The sequence below is a fragment of the Prionailurus viverrinus genome, chromosome B2 (assembly GCF_022837055.1).
Source record: "Prionailurus viverrinus isolate Anna chromosome B2, UM_Priviv_1.0, whole genome shotgun sequence".
Lineage (NCBI taxonomy): Eukaryota > Metazoa > Chordata > Mammalia > Carnivora > Felidae > Prionailurus > Prionailurus viverrinus.
Genome location: NC_062565.1, coordinates 13,109,951 through 13,130,111, shown reverse-complemented (window position 1 = coordinate 13,130,111; position 20,161 = coordinate 13,109,951). Strand labels below are relative to the sequence as shown.

The window sequence follows — 20,161 nt, the reverse complement described above, 5'->3', positions numbered from 1 at the left end:
TCCTGGACATACCAGTCTTCAGAACTGTGAGAAAAAAATTCCTATTATTTATAAGCCACCCACACAATGGTCAGTATTTTTATTAAGCAGCCCCAGTGGACTAAGCCAGACATATTTTATATTCTCTTTTTTTTCATAGTAAGTCTTCAAAATCTTACTCAAAATCTTATTTCATACTTAGAGCATCACTCAATTTGAACTAATCACATTTCAAGTGTTCAATAGTCATATGTGGTTAGTGGCTACATCATTTGATCTTGAAGGTCTAAAATTGTATCTAAATGGAATTATAAAGTATGTAGTCTTTTTTGACTTGCTTCTTTCATTCACATAATTATGTTGAAGTGTATCCCCGTCTTATAATGTATCAGGAGTTTGTTCTTTTTTATTGCTGAGAGTATTTAATTGTTTGGATGTGACACTATTTATCCTTTCCTCCTGCTGGTGGACATTTGTCCCCCCATCCCCACCCTCCACCATACCAAGGTTTTGGCTATTATAAATAAGTCTGCTATAAATATTTAAGTTCAAGTCTTTGTGTGGACATGTATTTTCATTTCTCTTGAGAAAATACCTATGAGTGGAATGGCTGGGCCATACAGTGTACGTTAAGCTTTTATAAAACCGTCAAACTGTTTTCCACAGTGGCTGTACCGTTTAACATTCCCATCAGCATTTATGAGACTTCAATGAGTGGCATTGTTGGCTTTTTCAATTTTGGCCATTCTACCAGATATGTAGTGATAGCTCATTGTGGCTTTTATTTTAATTTCCATAATGATCAGTTATGTTGAGCATCTTGTCATGTATTATTTCCCTTTCATAGATCTTTTTTGGTGATGTGCCTACAAATCATTTGCCCACTTTTTATTATGTAACTTGTCTTCTTATTGTTGTAAGAGCTATTTATCAATTCTAGACATCAGCCTTGTGAAATATATGTTTTGCAAATATTTTCTCATAAGCCATGGCTTACTTTCCATATTCTTGGCATTTTGAGAGCAAAAGTTCTAAATTTTGATTAATTTATTGATTTTTTTTCTTTTTATACTTTGTGCTTTTTTAAAGAAATCTTTGCCAAACCCTGGGTCACTAAATTCTTCTATGTATTCTTTTAGAAATTTTTGTAGTTTTGACTCCTACATTTAAGACAAGGATACAGTTTAGTTTTTTGTATATTTTATGAGGTAAAGATTGAGGTCCTTCTTTTTTAATGACTATACCCCTCTTTGGTGATGACTATCCAATTGTTCTAGAATCATTTGCTGAAAGGATTATCTTTACCATTGAATTGTTTTGGCATATTTACTAAAAATATATTCATCACATATATATAGAATTGTTTCTAGAGTCTCTATTGTATTAATCTATATGTCTATCTCTGTACCAGTATCACATTATCTTGATTACTGTAGATTAATAGTAAGTCTTGAAATCAGTTAGAAATTTCTTCCAACTTCTTTTCCAAATTGCTTTGGCTTCTCTAGTTTCTTTGCATTTCCATATACATTTTAGAATTAGCTTGCCAAGTTAAAAAAAATAATAAAGCCTGTTGGGATTCTGATTGGGATTGCATTGATTCTATAAATCCATTTGGGGTGATAGCAATAAACATTTTATACTTTGCTACATTACAATACATTGGCTCTTTCTCAGTGTGAATGGATTTAACCAGACATGACTTTGTAACATCATGTCTTGGTCCCTTGGAAAATATCGGTTCACTGAGTCATGCAGATCTTCCAAATGTTTACACATTTTATTATACAATATATTTTAAAAACATATTCATTAATATCTCCACCAATCTCAGAAATGTCTCTAAGTACTGGGAAGCTGTCAAGTTCACAGTGGCAGATACATGCTTTCCAAAAATACTCATTTTTGCTGGAAAGCTCAAATTTTATCTTTGGCAACAAGTACTTACAGTTGTTTTCCTTGAAGTGACAGGCTCGCTTGGTTCCTTTTTCAAAAAATGTCTGCCAAATGCCCAAGTCTGAATCATCCTAGTTGTCTGTCAGTCGCTCCTTCAGACAAAAATGGTGTTGTATGAAACAAGCCAAAAACAAACCCGGTGAGCTCAGCCTGCAACTCAAACACAGGTGCCTCTTGTGACAACCACTGTGGTTTCGCGTGCAGCCCACGTGCTTTATTTGTATTTCTCATGTCATCATGTAGAATATTAAAGAGTTGTATATTCAGGGATTGAGATTTAATAAAGTGAGCTCATTTTTACTGCTTCATTAAGGACGTTGTTAAAGGCAACTGGTTTCTTTCTTTCTTTCTTTCTTTCTTTCTTTCTTTCTTTCTTTCTTTCACAAGTAGTGTGTGGAGAGTGACTACCAGTGTAATTTGGTGCCACAGCTTTGATTTGTGTTATGATGCTGGCAGTTTTGCTCACCACTGCTTTTGCACTGTTATCACCAATGTCAACACAGTGGAAAAGCAAATAACATCCTAGTATTATTATGAAATTAATTTGTGGAGCCCCCCCCCCATAATAATTTAGGAAGCCCCTTCTCCCCTCGGGTTCCATGGGCCACACTTTAAGAACCATTGCTTTCAGAACACAAAGGAGCATTTAATACAACCTGGAAGGATGCTGGAGGCTTTGTTGCAAGAGTGAAGCCTGAGTGGAGGCTCAGTGGACACGTATGTAAGAAAAGGTTGGCTGTCTGGATACAGGGAACACCACAAGCAAAGGTACAAAGTGTGAATGGCAGGGCTCCCTTCCTCAGTTTCAGGCAAGCAAAAGGTGCAGTGAGGGCGAGGTCAGAGCTGAGGTAGCAAGAGATAGAGATGGCCCCGTATGCATGGAAGGAGCTGAACCTTCATTCTTCGGGTGGTGGAGAGTTTTTGAAGGTTTTATATAGCGGGGCGGGGGCGGGGGGGCGGGCGCCAACATAATTAGAGTTGTCTGTTAGCTCCAGCACTCTGGAAACAATATGGTGAATGGATTTGGGAGAAAGGGAGCTCAATTAAGGACCTGTGCCTCATGAAGGTAAGAGATGATTTAATAGAACAGATGGTCAACTAATTAAACACCAAGCCCCCTTCCCCTTATTAATTCAGAATATTGTAACTAGTCCATTTGCTCAGGGGACACAACTATACATCTCCTTGAATTCATGAGTGCAGACTTGGATAATAAAAAAGAAAAGCAGTCTTACAGATTAGACTCCGTGTTTCTATAACCTGTATCCTCCCAGACCCTCAAATGGAAATTCCTACCCTCTCAACTCAGTTTAATCATTTCCCTTAATAATTAGAGAACAGAGAGCAGAGAGCAGGGGTAGAAGTGGGTTTACAAGTTGTGTTTAATTGTTTCTTGCAAGAGCATAATTGGGATGACATTACAGAGGTCTGAGGTCACAGAAGTAATTTTTTTTTTCTGCTTTAACTATGATGTGTGTTTCTCTGAGCACTTGCGTCCATAGATAGTATTTATTTGCATATTTTAACATTGCACTGTACTGCTATACTCTAATCCAAATCCCTCTTAGCCCTTGTCTGGACTCCAGTGTCTCCTTGCGAGCATTATTTCTACTCTTAGCCCACTACAATCCATTTTATACACAGCATCCACGATGATCCTTGAGAAAGATCAATCAGATCACACCATTTGTCTGCTTATAATCCTCCAATGACTTCCTGTTCCCCATAGAAAAAAAAAAAAACCTAAAATCTTTATGCTGTTGTCCATAGCCCTACATAACTGATTCCTGCCTGTCTCTCTGACAATTTCTACCACTCCTTGCCTTGCCCACCGAAGGCTCATCACCCTGGTTTTGGTGTGTTTCCATCTCGGGGCCTTTCTGCTAGCTGTTCTCGGCCAGGTTTGCTACAGTCCCCATGTCCTTCGGGTCCTAACACACTATGGAAAGTTCCTTTCCTGATCGCCCGACCTAGAGTAGCCTATCACTCCTTACCACTTCACCGTTTTATTTTCATCGTGGCAGCACCTGGAACATTGCCTGGTACACACAGATTCTCAATAAGTGTCTGTGGAATGAATGGACTCATGAATGATAGGTGAAATGTTCTTGTTGTATTTGCTTCTCATCATGCTCACAAAGTTGTCATGCAAATGATCCCATATTGGTAATCAGTTTAGAGCATAATTACATAACTATGCCCGCTTTTGTTTTGTTTTGTGGCTTTACTTTAGTCAGGGTTTTATTCCTTCTAAAAGCATATAGGGGAAATTCAAAATTACTTAGAAAGTACATGGCTTTTTCTTAACCAGCTAGAGGTATCGGTCGTGGTTGTAAAACAAGAGAATTTACTAACGTTTGTAGAATAATGCCGATGTTTTTCTATTTAGAGAAAGAGGGAAAGAATAAAATATAAAAATCTTACAACTTGGAGCACACGCACGTACACATAAATTATTATAAAAATGTGACAAGTGCTGTAATCAAGATAGAAAGCGCCAGGGGAGAACGGTGGCAGGAACTGCTTTCTGTGCCTAAGGAAGTCGGTGAAAGCCTCAGAGAGGTGATGACAGTGGATAAGGGTCTGAAGGATGACGATTTTCTAGGTAAATAGAGGGAGAAAGGCAATCCAGGCACATGGAACAGCATTCAGAAAGCCACAATTGTGTAGGGGGAAATAAACATCATGCATAAAATATATTTTTCCCCTCTGGGCACCCACACATCAAGGGTTTGGGTTATAAAAAGAATCTCTCCACCAGTGGTATTACTTTATTCTGAAACGATTCAGAACACAGTTGAAACATTTCTCCCCCAAAAGATATCTGATGTAGAACCCTCGATGTATCAAACTGTGAAAAAAGCCTTTCTGGGAGAAGAAGGTGGAGGGGTCTCTGCAGAGGTTCTTGACCTCTTGTTCTCCCTCCCTGTGTGGACTGATGGCCCACTTTAGGACCCTGGAACTTTAAAGAAAATAATTGAAAAGCCATTGCCTTTACTTTAAGAACACTGAGGGGTGGGGAGGGGGGCTTTGGTGGCCATGAAAATGCACCACTCAGATCTCTTGCTGTGGGGAGCATAGTGATAGATGGTAATTTCCTATAGCACTTGGATGAGGCCAAGCTCCCCATGGGCTGATCCTAGCCAATGATGGAATAGGACAGGGCTGCTTATGCAGGCAAGATGGGGGACTCCTCTGACGGTGACTCTGGCCAAAAGACTCTTTCCATCGACTTGGCCGAGAAATTCTTAGAACTGAGCTACAGTCTGAAATGGCCTATCCAGCCCCACTTACTACTTCCCTCTTGACGTTCCTAGTTCTCTTTACTGCCTTCAGCTCCTTCCCCTTTGCCCCTCACTGGCATTTCCCTGGATAAATGTCTTGCACGTCTAATCCTGTACTGGCATCTGCCTCTAGAAGGATCTGAACTAACACAGGAGCCTATGGGAACGAAACCAGTTGCACACTTCCACATTCTCTGAAGCAAGAGTTCCAAAGTGCAGTGATACTGGTGTGGTTCCAATAAAACCCAGAAGAGAGGAAGAGAGGATGGAGAAAGGGACTCCTAGGCACCTTAGTATCCTCTTAAAGCTTGCAAACTGATCTTGAACAAAACCCCAAATCTAAATATGGACAGACTGGAAAACCTGAATAGATATTTAAACAGCCAAAGTAGAACTGAAGATTAGTTAATGGGGGCTGTTTTTACACCCACACAACCTGGCAGTTCAGCGTGCTGCACAGTCTTTGTCGCAAAAATACTACAGAAATATGGTTCTTTGAAAACATCTTCTGTCTCTGTATAAATGACAGAGGATCCGGAGGCATTTCTGCAAATAATATGTTTTCCTATGCCAGTGTATAAATAGCTTTTGGGTACTGAGATAGAGTGAAAGTTGCCAGTGCTATCGCTACACTGATGAGAAGCATCACTGAGAAGCAGCTGATTGGGAGCTAGGACTGCTATCTGCTGTTAGCCCTGAAATGTAATGAGACCGAGAACATTGTTGTTTTCACGCGACCAGAGAAGAGGGCAGGTACTGCCGTCTCTGACTACATAGAAAAGGCCAGACTGAGACCTTCCCAAGTTAGCTGCCCTTTTGGTGAGATTACAGAGCAGACAAGTGCTTTCCTCCCATTGGAAAGGACTGTCTTTTTAAATGATGACCAAACCTGGGTCTCCCACCTTCTAATGCCATACTGCCCGTGCGATCCTTCCGGGCCGGACCAAAGATAGTTCCATTTTCCCCTTCTACCTTCTGACAAAACTTATAAAGGGGGAGAAAGATCTGCAGAAAATATGAAAATCTAGGACATGCTAGCATGCCTTGGAGACCTGTGTCATTAAGTATCCCGATCCCCTGACATGCCCACAGCTGCACTTGCTATCACTTTGGACTTTGCCATTCCTTTCTCTAGGCTTTCATTCATATATTAAACCTTTCTTAACAGCTTACTACGTGTGGCCACTATGCAGCCTGCTGAGGATCGCGACGAACATCATTGGCAGGTCCTTGCTCTGGGAGCACGTGCTATTGGGTGGGGAGCGGGATGGTAAACACACCACCTAGTGGAAACGTGAGTGATCAGGTGGGATAACTGGAAGCAGAGGGCCTATTTTACAGAGCGCTCGGAATGCCCTCTCTGAGAAGCCAGCCATGGAGAAGACTGTGAAGAATAGGGCACATCAAATGCGAACACTTGGGTGAGAGGGAGCTTGGCCTGTTCAAGGAACAGAAAGAAGGCTGAGGGGGCTGGATCAGAGCCAGTATAGACATGTAGTGGAAGATGAGGTCAGTGTGAAAGTCTGGGCCCAATCTTGGAGGGCCCCAGAGGCCCAGCATGGTTAGGAGTCTGGACTTATTCCAAGTGCAAGGAGAGTTCCCTGGGGTTTTGGGTTTTGTTTGTTCGGTTAGTTTTTTGTTTTTTGTTTTCAGATACTTTAAATGTTCAATATTTCTGTCAAGGATCTGAGCACTGGCATTTTTCTCATCATCAATTGCTCTTACTTGTTATGTTCTTTCCTCATAGAATGTGAATCTTTATGTCCTTGTGAATACAGAGAAAGACAAAGGCTGTGGTAAAAACCAGTGTGAAAGCTAACAGTTAATAGGTCAGCATTGGATGAAGGGAAGAGGCAGCCACGTAAGCTCTTGTGTGATGACAAATCCCTAGTGGAGAGAGGAGGTGAATCAGCTACAGACACTAAGCAGGGACTTTAAAATTGAGACCCTGGAAATAGACACAGGTACAGAAGTGTTTCAATGACCTCCGGGATGTGTGCTGTATTTGTCTTCTTGCTGGACATGATCTTGTCTCTCGTGGTAAAGGGAAAGAGGCTTGAATATTCCTCCCTCTTCTGGTTTATTAGAAGGTAAAGTAAACGTTTGTCCTTCTTTTTGGTTGTTCAGTATCTGAAACTCTTTTCCCGCATTTGGATTTTCCCAGCTGGTGTCCACAAAAGAGCATACCTTCCACTATAGCAACCGAAATGCCAGATACTTGCTTTCTCAGTCTCCACTTCTAGTCAGGTATGAGTAATGGCATCCACTTGAGAGAGATGAAGTCATGAATGTGGGGAAGCCGTAACAAACTCCCTAGTCTCTCTCAGGGTCAGAGACGGCAGAATGATCAAGCTTCTAGGGCAGTGGTGCCGGGAGGGCCAGCGGGGCCTAGGGTCCCATTAGCCTCTTGCCTCTGCAAGTCCTTGTGTCCCTTCTCAGGAGTGCTCTTCCCAGGTGCCTCACCACAAACTTAACTCAGTAGCCTTCCTAGACAGAAATTCCGTGAGCCCTCAATGCCCTTTAATAAATTCATTTTCTCCTTCAACCTGACAGAGTTGGTGTCTCGTCTTTGCAACTAAGAACTGTGGATCATCCAGAAATGGGAAGGGAGAGGCTGCAAGCCATAGAGCCTTAGAGAAATGTGGGATGCATGTGCAAACATGAAAGTGTCATCTGGCTCGGTGGAAGCTGAAGGCAATGAAAATCCAGCTGGTGTTGTTAAGGGTTCTTGTCATGATCTGGTGAAGCAGTTAATCAGATCATCATCTGTGTGTATCTAGACTGAATTGCCATTGAAGGCAAAGCTTCAGGAGTCCAAGAGATCAACACTATTGAATAATATGAAAGTCACAGGGAATTCAAGGACTATGGGATGAGATGCCTTCTTCTAATGATAACTGATAGCTTAAATAAAAAGAAAGACATGCTCAAATTCCCAAATTCTCACTTCAAAGCACACGCTGAAAACCAGAGGCTTCCGTGCCTTTGTTAAAAGAATTTCTTATCACTTGCTGCTTAAGTATGCAGAAGGCCAAATATCAAATGTACAGTTTGAACCTGAAAATTACTGAACTAAAGAGTTGAATTCACTCTAGAGAACAAACTGATGGGGAGGTGGGTGGGAGGATGGCTTAAACAGGTGATGGGTATTAGGGAAGGCACTTGTGATAAGCGCTGGGTGTTGTATGTAGGTGATGGATTACTAAATTCTACATCTGAAACTAACACTGCACTGTATATTAACTAGCTGGAATTTAAATAAAAACTTGGAACGAAAACGAAGATGTAAAAAAAAAAAAAGAAGAGCTGAATTCACGTCCTCAGCTGGTTTCTTCAGAGAAAGATAAAACATTGATTTGGGGAAGAGCAGGCCTGGAGAATTTCAGTGGGAAGATTTAGACGACTCATGGAGGTCATGGCCAGGCACGCTGCATTGAACTCTTGAGAAGATCCAATTACCTTATTGTTGAACATAAGAACTTCCTTCTACACTGATGTGATAGACCCTTGAATACTGATAGATTCCTCTATGCCTCTTCAAGAACAAAACAGTATAAATGGCAGATCAAAATCCTTACTCCATGAGGACTACTGAAGCTATCCAACTTTTTGCAAACTTTTATTTTGTTCTTTTGCACTCCTGTTTACTGGTTAATAATTAAACCAAGTTAAAATAATTTAAATCGAATCTAAATAGTCATTCTCATTAGTTTTTGACCTCAAGACCAGTCTTTGCAGTCTAACCTGGTTTACTCAGAATTCCCTGAATCTTGAATTCCCACTGAATATCCTTTGCTTTTCTCTATCCCTGTAAATAAGAGACATCAGAAGGAGTGTTTTCACTTGTCAGGGTCAGAAATACTCTCTCACCACAGTGTCTCACGGGCATGACAATTCTCTGGGTTTGTATCAAATTGAGTCTGCAGAATGTGGAACTGGATATCAACATCATACTGATAAACCTGGAAACAGGGAGTAGAATGCAGCCTAGTTGCCTTGGTAAACTGTGTGTCTGAAGGTAAAGAATAATTCACATATAATTATGGGGTTTGTTATATTAGTAACCTTCCAGGTACATGCGCATGTGTGTGACAGAGACAGAGAGACCTGGGGAATCGGGGAATGTTGGGATATTCTTCTACAAAATGAAGGACAGGTAGCTGTCCATTGCTTTTCTTACCACTAAGAGAGTAGAGGAACAAGGCTTTATAGATCTTTTTAAATTTTGGAAATCATACGTACTACATTTGGATGCTGAGGCAGGCACTAATAATTATCTACCAATATGGATTTTTTTCAAGTTTATTTATTTTAAAAGAGAGATCATGTGCAAGAGTGGGCGATGGGCAGAGAGAGGGGGAGAGGGAGAATCATAAGCAGGTTCTGTGCTGTCAGTGAAGAGCCCTTCATGGGGCTAGATCCCACAAACCATGAGATCATAATGTGAGCCAAAATCAAGAGTCAGACACTCAACTGGCTGAGCCACCCAGGCACCTCTGGATTTCTTTTTAATGGAACCCTAATTCTATTTGACCAGAAATATGTTCAGTTAAAAATATTCAGGGAGTCCCTTGCAACTAGAAGTCACCAAGTATCAGAGTAAGGCTACTGTGGCATAAGCTCCAGATTTCTAAGAAAGGTAGTTCCCCTTTCTGTTTCCCTCCCTCTTCCTATCTGGAGCTGTGGTACACAACCTGTGGGCATGACCATAAGACAATAAGCATGAGCACAAATCACAAGTGAAGGATGGTGGAGCAGAAATACTGAAGGATCCTGCGACACTATTGACATTAGGGAGCTACTGCACAAGCCCTGGGCTGTTCACCTCCATACTTAGCATGGAACAAAAATAACCCGTCAGTAGGTTAAACTACTGTGGTTGGATTTCTTGTCCCTAGTACAATGACTAACTGACACAAATGTGTTATATTGATTCACGTATTGGGTGATTGGAAAGGCAGTAGCTTTGACTGGGGCCCAGAGCAAATTCTTCCATCTTGGGAAGGCATTGGTACAGGCAATTTTGTTCCTTGGCCCTATTACCAGAAGATCCAGCGGTGCTCAAAGTGCTTGTGGCAGAAAAGATATTATATATGGATTCTTTGGACAGAGTCTTTGGAAAATCTGTTAGGAGAATTACAGTGGAGGACCCCTGGATTTTAAGCCACACTCCTCTAGGCAAGTAATAATTCTTCTTTTGAAGGGAAAAAGCTTATCACTGAGTTACAGTGTATATTCCTGGGCTCTCTCTCCTATTCCATTTAGTCTATTCGTCTATCTCCATGTCAGTACTATATTCTTTTGGTTTTTATAAGTTTATAAAAGTCATGATACGTAGTAGAGCAAGACTTGAAGAACCTTGTTCTTTAGGAGGGCTTTAACAAATTTTTGGCCAAATACTATTCTTGTATTTTAATATAAATTTTAGAATCAACTTGCTAAGTTCCATGAAAAAAAAGATTTCCTGGAATTTTGACTGAGATCACACTAAATCTATTGAACTAGGGAAAATTGGCATAAGGATTCCAATCCATGAAAATAGTATGTCTCTCCATTTGTGTAATTTTTAAATTCTCTCAAAATTTTTAGTTTTCTCCATAATGGTCTTGCATATTTTCTGATAAATTATTCCTTGGTGTCTGGTATTTTTGCTGCTATTATAAATACAATTTTTAAGAATGTTTATTTTCTAACTATTTGGTGGCTAGTATTTATTAAAAATTTTTTTGATGTTTATTTTATTTTTGAGAGAGAGCAAGTGAGCATGAGCAGGGGAGGCGCAGAAGGAGGGGGAGACACAGCATCAGAAGCAGGCTCTAGGCTCTGAGCTTTCAGCACAGGGCCTGATGCGGGGCTCCAACCCACAAACCACGGGATCATGACCTGAGATGAAGTTGGCACTTAACCGACTAAGCCACCCAGGCACCCCTGGTGGCTAGTATTTAGAAATATGATTATATATTAACTTGGTATCAAGCAAACTTGCTAAACTATTATAATTTCTCTGGATTCTTTCACATTTTCTATACCTACAGTTTTGTTATCTACAAATAATGCCTGTCTTCTCTGATAATTCTAAATTTCCTTATTTTACCTGTCTTACTACCCTGGCTAGGACCATTATAATGCTAAATTAGATAAGTGTTATTAGGAATTCTTTTTTTTTTTTTTATCTCAGAGAGAATGCCTTCAATGTTTTACTATTAAAAATGTGGTTTTCTGCTTTCTTCCCTCTAAATATTCAAAAGGGGTGTGTTTGTTATGTATTTAAATGGAATAGATATTGTCAGATTGCTTTCCCAAAAGGTTAAAACAATTCATATTTCTTGTAGCATTTTTGTCAGCAACAGGTGTTATAATACTTGAAAATATTTGCCATTATGGTGGGTGTAAAATGATACTTTATTATTACTTTAATTTGCATTTCTCTCAACAGTTAGTGAGATTTATCTTTCTATATGTTGTTGACCATTTGAATTTTCCTTCTTATGAATGGTCCTTTTGTATCCTTTGCCTAAATATTTTTCTTTCTTTCTTTCAACTTGAAAGAGATTCTTGTATATTAAAATTAACCCCCGTATATTCTCTGGATTGCAACTATTTTTCCAAGCTTATAATTATTGACTTTGTTTTTTTTATCTATAAAATAGATTTAAATTTACATATGAAAAACGTCTGTTTTACTTGAGTGTCTTTTTTTCAGTCTTATCCACACATCGTCTCTCAAATTTGTGTAATTTTTTCCTAATTCTACATTTAAGTCTTTTAGCCATCTAGAATTTATTTCTATATATTGTATAAAATGAAAGTCCAATTTTATTTTCTTTCAGTCAGATAACTGTATCACCACCATTTATTAACTCACTTTTCCCACTTAAATGAAAATGCTATCTTTAGTAATATATTGATTCTCATATGTAATTGGATTGTCTGTGCTATTGCATTTTGATTTGTCTATCATATGCCAATAATATGTTGTCAAAGCAGATGATAGTGTATTCTTTTAACTGTTGAAGCATGTCCCCCTGCTCCCCTTCACTAACCTTATTTTTCATACTTTTCTTGGTTATTCTTAGATATTTATCCACTGGTATAAACTCTAAAATAATTTATTTAATTCTCTTTTCACCTTCTCCTTCCTTTTGTCATGAAAGAACTCCACCGGAATAATTAGTTTCATTAAATTTATATGTTAGTTTAGCAGGATAGAGATTTTTGTATTAAATTTTTTTTCCATCCAAACTCATGATTGGTGTGTATCCAAACTTTCCATTTATGCGTATCTTAGTTCATATCCTTCATTAAGACATTCATAATTTCCTATACTCTGCATTTTAAATTATATTTATTCTTAAGCATTTTGTAATTTTTATCATGATTGTGAATGGAATAATTTCTTTTCATATTCATTTTTAGGCTTATTTACAGGATAAAGTTGTTCTGTTTTGTTTTGTATATCTTTTACCCAGCCACTTTGCCTGGATCTTGTAATTTTTTTTTTTTTTTTTTTTTGGTAACAAGGTTTCTTAGGTTTTCTACTTCTACCTCTTCTTTATCTCATTTTTTATTCTTATTTCAATTGTTATAATTTCCAAGTCAATGTTAAATAAAAATGGCAATGGTGACATAACAGTCTAGTTTCTGACCTTAACAGAAATTGTTACGGTCTTATCATTTGTGATAGTATTGTTTTATTATTTGTTAACTATTATTTGTTAACTAATCTTTATTATATGTCAGTTATTTCCTTCTAATTCAATCTTACTTTTTTGTGGTCTTATTAATCTTTGTTTCCTTAGTATCTAGCTTTTCACTTAGCACATATTAGGTTTTAGTAAATGATCCATGAATGAGTGAGTGAAAAATTGTTAGCCTTTGCTCCAATGTTCCATCAGAGCTGTTCATGAGTGCTCCCCTTTCAAAAGGAGACTGGCAGATTAATAGTTTTTGTCTCACATTTTGGCTTCTTTTAAGCCTGTAGGCAGAGGTGCCAGGCTCCCTGTAGCCATCCTCCATCAGGGAGGGCAATCTAATTTTGATTCTTTCTAAAGGCTAAGCAATAAATTTCATCAGAAGACCTTTAACATCTGCTTGTTTCCCTCTAGTTTTCTCATTTAATAAATTATAGTAACAGTATTCCTTTTTTTAAAATATGAAATTTATTGTCAAATTGGTTTCCATACAACACCCAGTGCTCATCCCAACAGGTGCCCTCCTCAGTGCCCATCACCCACTCTCCCCTCCTTCTCATCCCCCATCAACCCTCAGTTTATTTTCAGTTTTTAAGAGCCTCTTATGGTTTGGCTCTCTCCCTCTCTTTTTTTTTTCCCTTCCCCTCCCCCACACTCTTAAGTTTCTCAGGATCCACATAAGAGTGAAAACATATGGCATCTATATTTCTCTGTATGACTTATTTCACTTAGCATAACACTCTCCAGTTCCATCCATGTTGCTACAAAACACCATATTTCATTCTTTCTCATTGCCAAGTAGTATTCCATTGTGTATATAAACCACAATTTCTTTATCCATTTGCACTTTATGCAAGTTCTGCTTTATTATTTTCAGTTTTTTAAAAATTAGCTCCACTCTTTTATAATGTATTATCCCTTTGACATTTTGCTGGATTTTGTTCAAGTTTTATCCAGAATTTATAAATTTCTATACATGCATGAGATTGATCCGAAATTTTATTTTTATTTTTTTGATTTTCTGGATTTGGTATTAAAATTATGCTATCTTTATAAACTAAATTGGAGGGAGTTTCATCTTTTTTCCAGTGACTGGAATGTTTTAAATAACATTAGAATAATTTCCTCTTTAGAGGTTAGATAAGGCTCAGCTGTGAAGCCATCTGGTTCTGGTATTTTGTCCAGTGGTAGACTCTAATTACTTTCTAATATCTATTATGGTAACTGGTTTATTGAAGCTTTCTTCTTCTTGAGTTTCCTAATTTTCCTATAAAATTATTTCTTCTAGATTTTAAAATGTTTGCCATAGAGTTACATGTAGTACTCACTTATAAATTATTTCTTCTTTACCTATAGTTTATAAGTGTTTATTTCATCATTCCTTTCAAAGAACTAGCTTTTGGATTTACCTGGACTTTTGTTGTTGTGGTTTATTTTTATTTTCATAAATTCCTGCTTTTTTTCTTTATCAAATTCATTCTTTCTAGTTTAAATTATTTTGTTGTAACTTGGAATGTTTCTTAAGATCCCAATACCCCACTAATTAAAAAAAATTGTTGTGGTTAAATCAGCCCAAATTGATTTTTACTGTTTACAACTCTGGTTGTAGAGTTTCTTAACAGGACAGAAAGAATAGTCCATGAAGAAAGATTCAGAGGGAAGTGAAAATATTCTATTGGTATAAGAGTGGGACCAGGAGATGAAAGTTAAGAAGAAAGTACTCTTCACCTTTTGGGGCAATGTTTTGCTATCCTTCCCTGCTTTTCATTATTGCCTTCTAAGATGAAAAATCAATTATTTAATGTTCAAAATGAAATTTCTCCCTCATAAGAGAAATTAAATGCTAAGGAATAAGGTATTGTCAGGTAGAGTTGAACTTTAGAGGATCCCAAACCATTGTAAAATCTAAGGTTTTTCACCCATTCCTTTACCGCCTTCCAAGAACCAATTTTTGCTCTCTTGGGAGTGATATCACCCCTGTTGAGAATACATCCTTTGCATATAGAACATATGAGAACCCTGCCCTATAGTGGGTTATTTTAGATGTACAAAAAGGTAGGTTCTGGAGAAAATGAAGATTCATAGGCACTGACAAGCTTGAGAAATTCTCTTACAGATCCAAAGAAGAAAAGCCACAGTCTGGTGTTTGTTAATATTTGTGGAAGCCACTGAATGTAGATCTGAGTCATATATTTAGGAGAAGGGACAGGAAGGAGGATGGCATGTAAAGAACAAATGCAACTATGCTGGTCTTGGGCATGTTTGCCTTTGGAACATTCCTTGCTTTTTCCCAGCTTTTATCTATACAGCAAGAGCCTGACTCATAGCCTGCACTGCTCAGGCTTTCATATCAGCTGTTCCAGTTGGATTTGTCCACTGGGAGGCAACCGTGGGAGGCTGGAGGATAGGAGGAAGGAAAAAGCCAAGGTGTTTCTTCTCTCTCTGCCATGGCTGTGCATTTTCTGTGGCTCTAATTCCTGCTGAATGTTGTTCCACCATGTTTCCAAACTTCTAGTGGGCTATTCTAGTTTCTGGGCTCTGGTAAAATGACCTCCTTCCTTTATTCCTCCAGCCAACCCAGGGTTAAAGCTTTCCTTCTCTAATCTCTCAGTTGCCTCACTATTCCCTATTGTCTTTCCAACTTTTCACATCTGTGTGACCAATTCCCTACATTAAATATCTTCTGTTTTTAGATAATCAGACCCTGACTAATAGAGCAACTAGTTGGAAAATCCCCAAATTTGGCATGGATGCATAGTGGAAGGCACTTACGAAAAATGAGAGAGAAAAATAATATAATTTTAGAAGTCTATTTCAGACTGCTTAGCCAGAGGGAATGAACAGACTATAGTTTATACTTAGAAATCACAAACAAGCACATCCACAATAATTTGTTTACATCTTGGTACCATATTGTGATGTGTATTATCACTTTACACATTTATCTTAGTAGGGAATAAGGGTAGGCACAAAGTCTTACTCAAAGCTTTTATACCCAGTCCTTAGCACAGTGCCTAGCACTTACTAGGTGCTCAATAAGTATATATAGAATGAATGGAAGATAATGCAGAAACAAAAGTTTTAAATTATTTTTAAAAGTCAGTCTGTTGCTAAGAGATCCTAACTTGGAATCCACAGACTCCTGTGGGATCTATGGAGAGATTTCAGGGGGCCCACAAACTACGGTGACAAAAAATGACATCTTTATTTTCACTAACCTCTGTGGAAAAATTTAGCATTTCCTTCAGTTATGGGTATAGGAAACAATCCCCAGTAGTTTTTGGAGTACCTGTCACCCATAGAAATCAGTGATAACTTTTGTAACACATTATGGTTGTTGCAGCTATCTCAAAATATTGTTTACACCTACTATCATTGCAAAATTTAAGTAGTTATTAGATTTACCTCTAGATAATGTTTAGAGTATTAATAAAATAATTGTATGATAAATTTTTTATTTTGATAACTAAATTTAAATGTCTTTCTTTTAAATCTGTCTCTTCCTTTTATTTTTTTAAATTTAAAAACATTATTCTGAGAAGGGGTCCATAAATTTCATGAGTCTACCAGACAGGTGGCCTCAAAAAAGGTCAGGAAGCCCTACAAGTTGGTAACCCTGGGCTGTAGTGTTAGAGCTGGATTAAAACCCAACTGTGTCTCTTAAGTTGCATGTACTTGGGGCTAAGTACAGATTCCTCATTTGTTAAGTGGGGATAATAATAGTAACTAATGGCTAGGGATGTGGCAAAGATTAACATGTCAGGTTTTTAGTCCAAAACCTAGTGTTAGTATTAAGCCATATAGGCATATGAACTGTAAGTCACACAAGAGAAAAGGCAGAGTGCTTGACAAACAATTGCTTGTCAAGCTGGGGTCTTAATTTGAAAACTGTGAAAGAAGGAATTATCAGAAGGATAAGTTGACAAAATAGGCCAAGTCTGCTGGGCCAGTTAAAACAATGGGGTTTAATGTCCCTGATACTTGTCACTACATCTTTTGGGAACACAGTAATGAACCAATTAATTACAACAAAGAGTCTTCTTCATTGTAAGTGGGTATTCTTCAGAGTCCCTTTTAGGAATCTAAAAATAAGGAGGCACTTTAAGCTTGGTGTAATTGTAGTCCAGCCCCAACATCCATTGCTGATCAGTTATCTCCTTATAGGAGTGGGTCTGCCACGTGTCCCCGGTTGGGAGTAATTCACTGGAAATAAACTGGCAGAACAAAACTTGGAGCAACTAAATGATAAAAGGAAAGCAACTAAAAAATCCAGGAAGCTGAGTAATAAATTAGAAAACTCTCAGACTCTGCCAGGAGGCCACTTCAGTGCCATGTTGTGATGTCCCAATTCATTTTTACCTTTTCCAATGGGTGAGAGCTCTTAGAGGTACAGTGGGTGATGGGAGGTAGGGATATCTTGTGACATTGTCAGAGACAGGACGTTTCTATTTTATCAACCATTTCATTGTGGCCTAGCTTGCTATGATTAAGAACAGTTTCTATTAAGTCTTTCCTTACATGTTTATATGCTAGACACTTTACATATCCCTCACAATACTCTCACATACATGCATTATTACCTCTACACTCCTCCTTAACAGGTGAGAAAATAAAAGCTTAGAGACGGTGATTAGCCCATCTGAAGTCACACAGATTGCAAGAGTGAAGCTAGGATTAAAAAATGTACCATACTGTGTTGATTACTATAGCTTTGTAATATATTTTGAAATCTGATATTGTGATACCTCCAGCTTTGTTCTTCTTTCCCAAGATTGCTTTGGCTATTTGGGATCTTTTGTGGTTCCATACAAATTTTAGGACTACCTTTGTTCTAGTTCTGTGGAAAATGTTGGTATTTTGATAGGGATTGCATTAAATCTTTAGACTGATTTTGGTAGTATGGACATTTTAACAATATTGCTTCTTCCAATCCATGAGCATGGAATGTATTTCCATTTGTTTGTGTCATGTTCCTTTTCTTTCATCAATGTTTTATAGTTTCCAGAGTACAAGTCTTTCATTTTCTTGGTTACGTTTCTTCCTAGGTATTTTATTCTTTTTGGTGTAATTGTAAATGGGATTGTTTTCTCAATTTAATGTTCTGCTACTTCATTATTAGTACACAGAAATGCAATAGATTTATATACATTGGTTTTGTATCCTGTGGCTTTACGGAATTCATTTATCAGTTCTGCTAGCTTTTTGGAAGGACAGAATGCAGGCAGGCTTCACATAACCCTGTCAAAAGAACTTGAGCAAAGGTTGAGATCGACCGATAGGGTAAAATGTATAAAAGGCACAAGTTCTGAGAGATGTGAAGTCCATAAAGTTCCACAGGAATGACCTTGTCCCAATATCCCTAAGATTATGAGAGCCAAGAAGGGCATATGTAGCTTAGGCTTTCGGGGTCCAGCTTCACACACAGAAGTTAATTAAGTTGGAGAATGCAAAGGGCAGCACCTTCTTACAAAGGGAAAGTTTTTAAAAGTAGGGGAGGGAGGTGCTGGGTTCTCTACATTCTCCCTTAGAAAGGAAACTCAGAAAATTTTAGTCTCTGGAGATATTACTGATGAAACATAGCCATTATCTTTGTTTTAAATCAAGTGAGGAGGCCAAGACTTGTCCCAATGACTGTCGTCTTCTACGAAACTCATCTCCTTATACTGACATGAAGAAGGAAACAGAATTCTCCTCAGGGTATTACAGCCAAGGAGAGAGTGAGTGTTGGGATTCTCCAAAGAGGCTACTTAAATAACACTCGAGTGAGGCCCACAGAGCCATTAGAGAGGATGGAAGTTTCCCTTCTGGTAAAACAAATGTGCTCATCAGATCTGCTTTGCCAAGTATTTATCTGAATCTCCATTTCAAGGCTGAGAAATCAATAATTTACCAGAGGAAAGACAAAGAATTAACTAAACAATTAAGCTAAATTTAAGCCACCTTACAAAAGAAAATACCACAGACTAGCTTGTGCAAGGACAGCCAGGATCTGTTTTAGAACTTGTCAATTTTGTCTTTTGATGATCACTTCTGGCCAACAAATCTACCTAGTACATCAGCTTGGTATCTGTACCTTGTAGAGGAAATTCAAAGAGGACTGAAGAGAAAAACAATAGAGTAAGTCCTGCCAACTAAATGAATTGGCACCTGTCAAAACATAAATTTGCATGAAATGGCAGAAGAACATCTGATATACGGGGCCTGTCAACAAACATCTCAGTAACAGTGCTTTTCTCAGCAACTTCCGTGCTTAGGTTTACACTTAAAATACACATATCTAGAAACTCAGGAGAGAGGAGGGTTGACTTAGCACTGCCACTGGTGTTTCTCACATTTGAGCTCCGGTTCATGACACACTAGTGGTGCTGCCTTCGTGTCATCCCAAACAGACAGAGATGCCTGTTTGTCATCCCAAACAGAAAAGAGAAGCATACCTCCTGCTTTGCAGCCCACCCAGAATTACGGGTTTGCATCAAAAGCAAAGAAAGGCCAAGCCACTGATCTCATTTAGAGGCACAACAGAGTCTCAAAGCCTTTGAGAATGGAAAGTGCGCTACGGCGTGGGAGAGAATTTCGTACGGAACACTATTGTGATGTCTCCATTCCCAAATCCATATGAACTCTTCTGGGGAGGGAAAAAAAAAGAGAGAACATGATCTAGCCAGACCTCCAGGGAACTTGGTGACATCGGTGCCACCCTAGGTTTTAGACTTTACTTAGCCAAACGGACAGAAAGATGCTAAGGCATGGAGACCTGGCCCAGGGCTGAAATAGGGTCCACCTTATGCCGCATATGGCACAAACTGGATCAAACGAAAGATTTATGGAGCCCACACATCTTCCCTGTCAAGAGAAGAAGGCAGTATTATGGGAAGTGCAGTGAATCCTGGAAATCTCACTGAGTGAGGTTTGCAGATTTGTGGGTATGAGGGTTAGAGGCATGTGCAGGTTTGGGAAATTATCTCACAGTCCTTTGCTTCCTGTTCCCATTCTCCACATAACGCCCTTTATAAATGGAGTACCATGAGATGGTTTTATCTCAGTTTTAGATCCTCTGTGATGGACCCTCCAGATTTCCCTTCGAGAAACTTACTAAGCTAATCACATTGCAATGCTCAAGAGACTCTTCTGCTCCTATCTTTGTATTTCTTTCCTCCGTTTTCCTCCATTCACTTTGGTTCACTTAGTGAACCTATCCTAAATAATCCCCCACCCTCAGTTTAGGGGTTTGATAATGCGGTAGAATAACTG

The 20,161-nt window shown here is 38.5% G+C and overlaps 1 long non-coding RNA gene across 1 annotated transcript in view; it reads right to left on the bottom strand.

The window, feature by feature from the left end:
* LOC125166295 (uncharacterized) overlaps positions 1 to 20,161 on the bottom strand; it is a 44,400-nt gene that overhangs the window by 14,239 nt on the left and 10,000 nt on the right. The window contains exon 5 of the long non-coding RNA XR_007152422.1: positions 1,928 to 2,027. This is a non-coding gene — a long non-coding RNA (uncharacterized LOC125166295). The remainder of the gene's footprint in view (positions 1 to 1,927; positions 2,028 to 20,161) is intronic.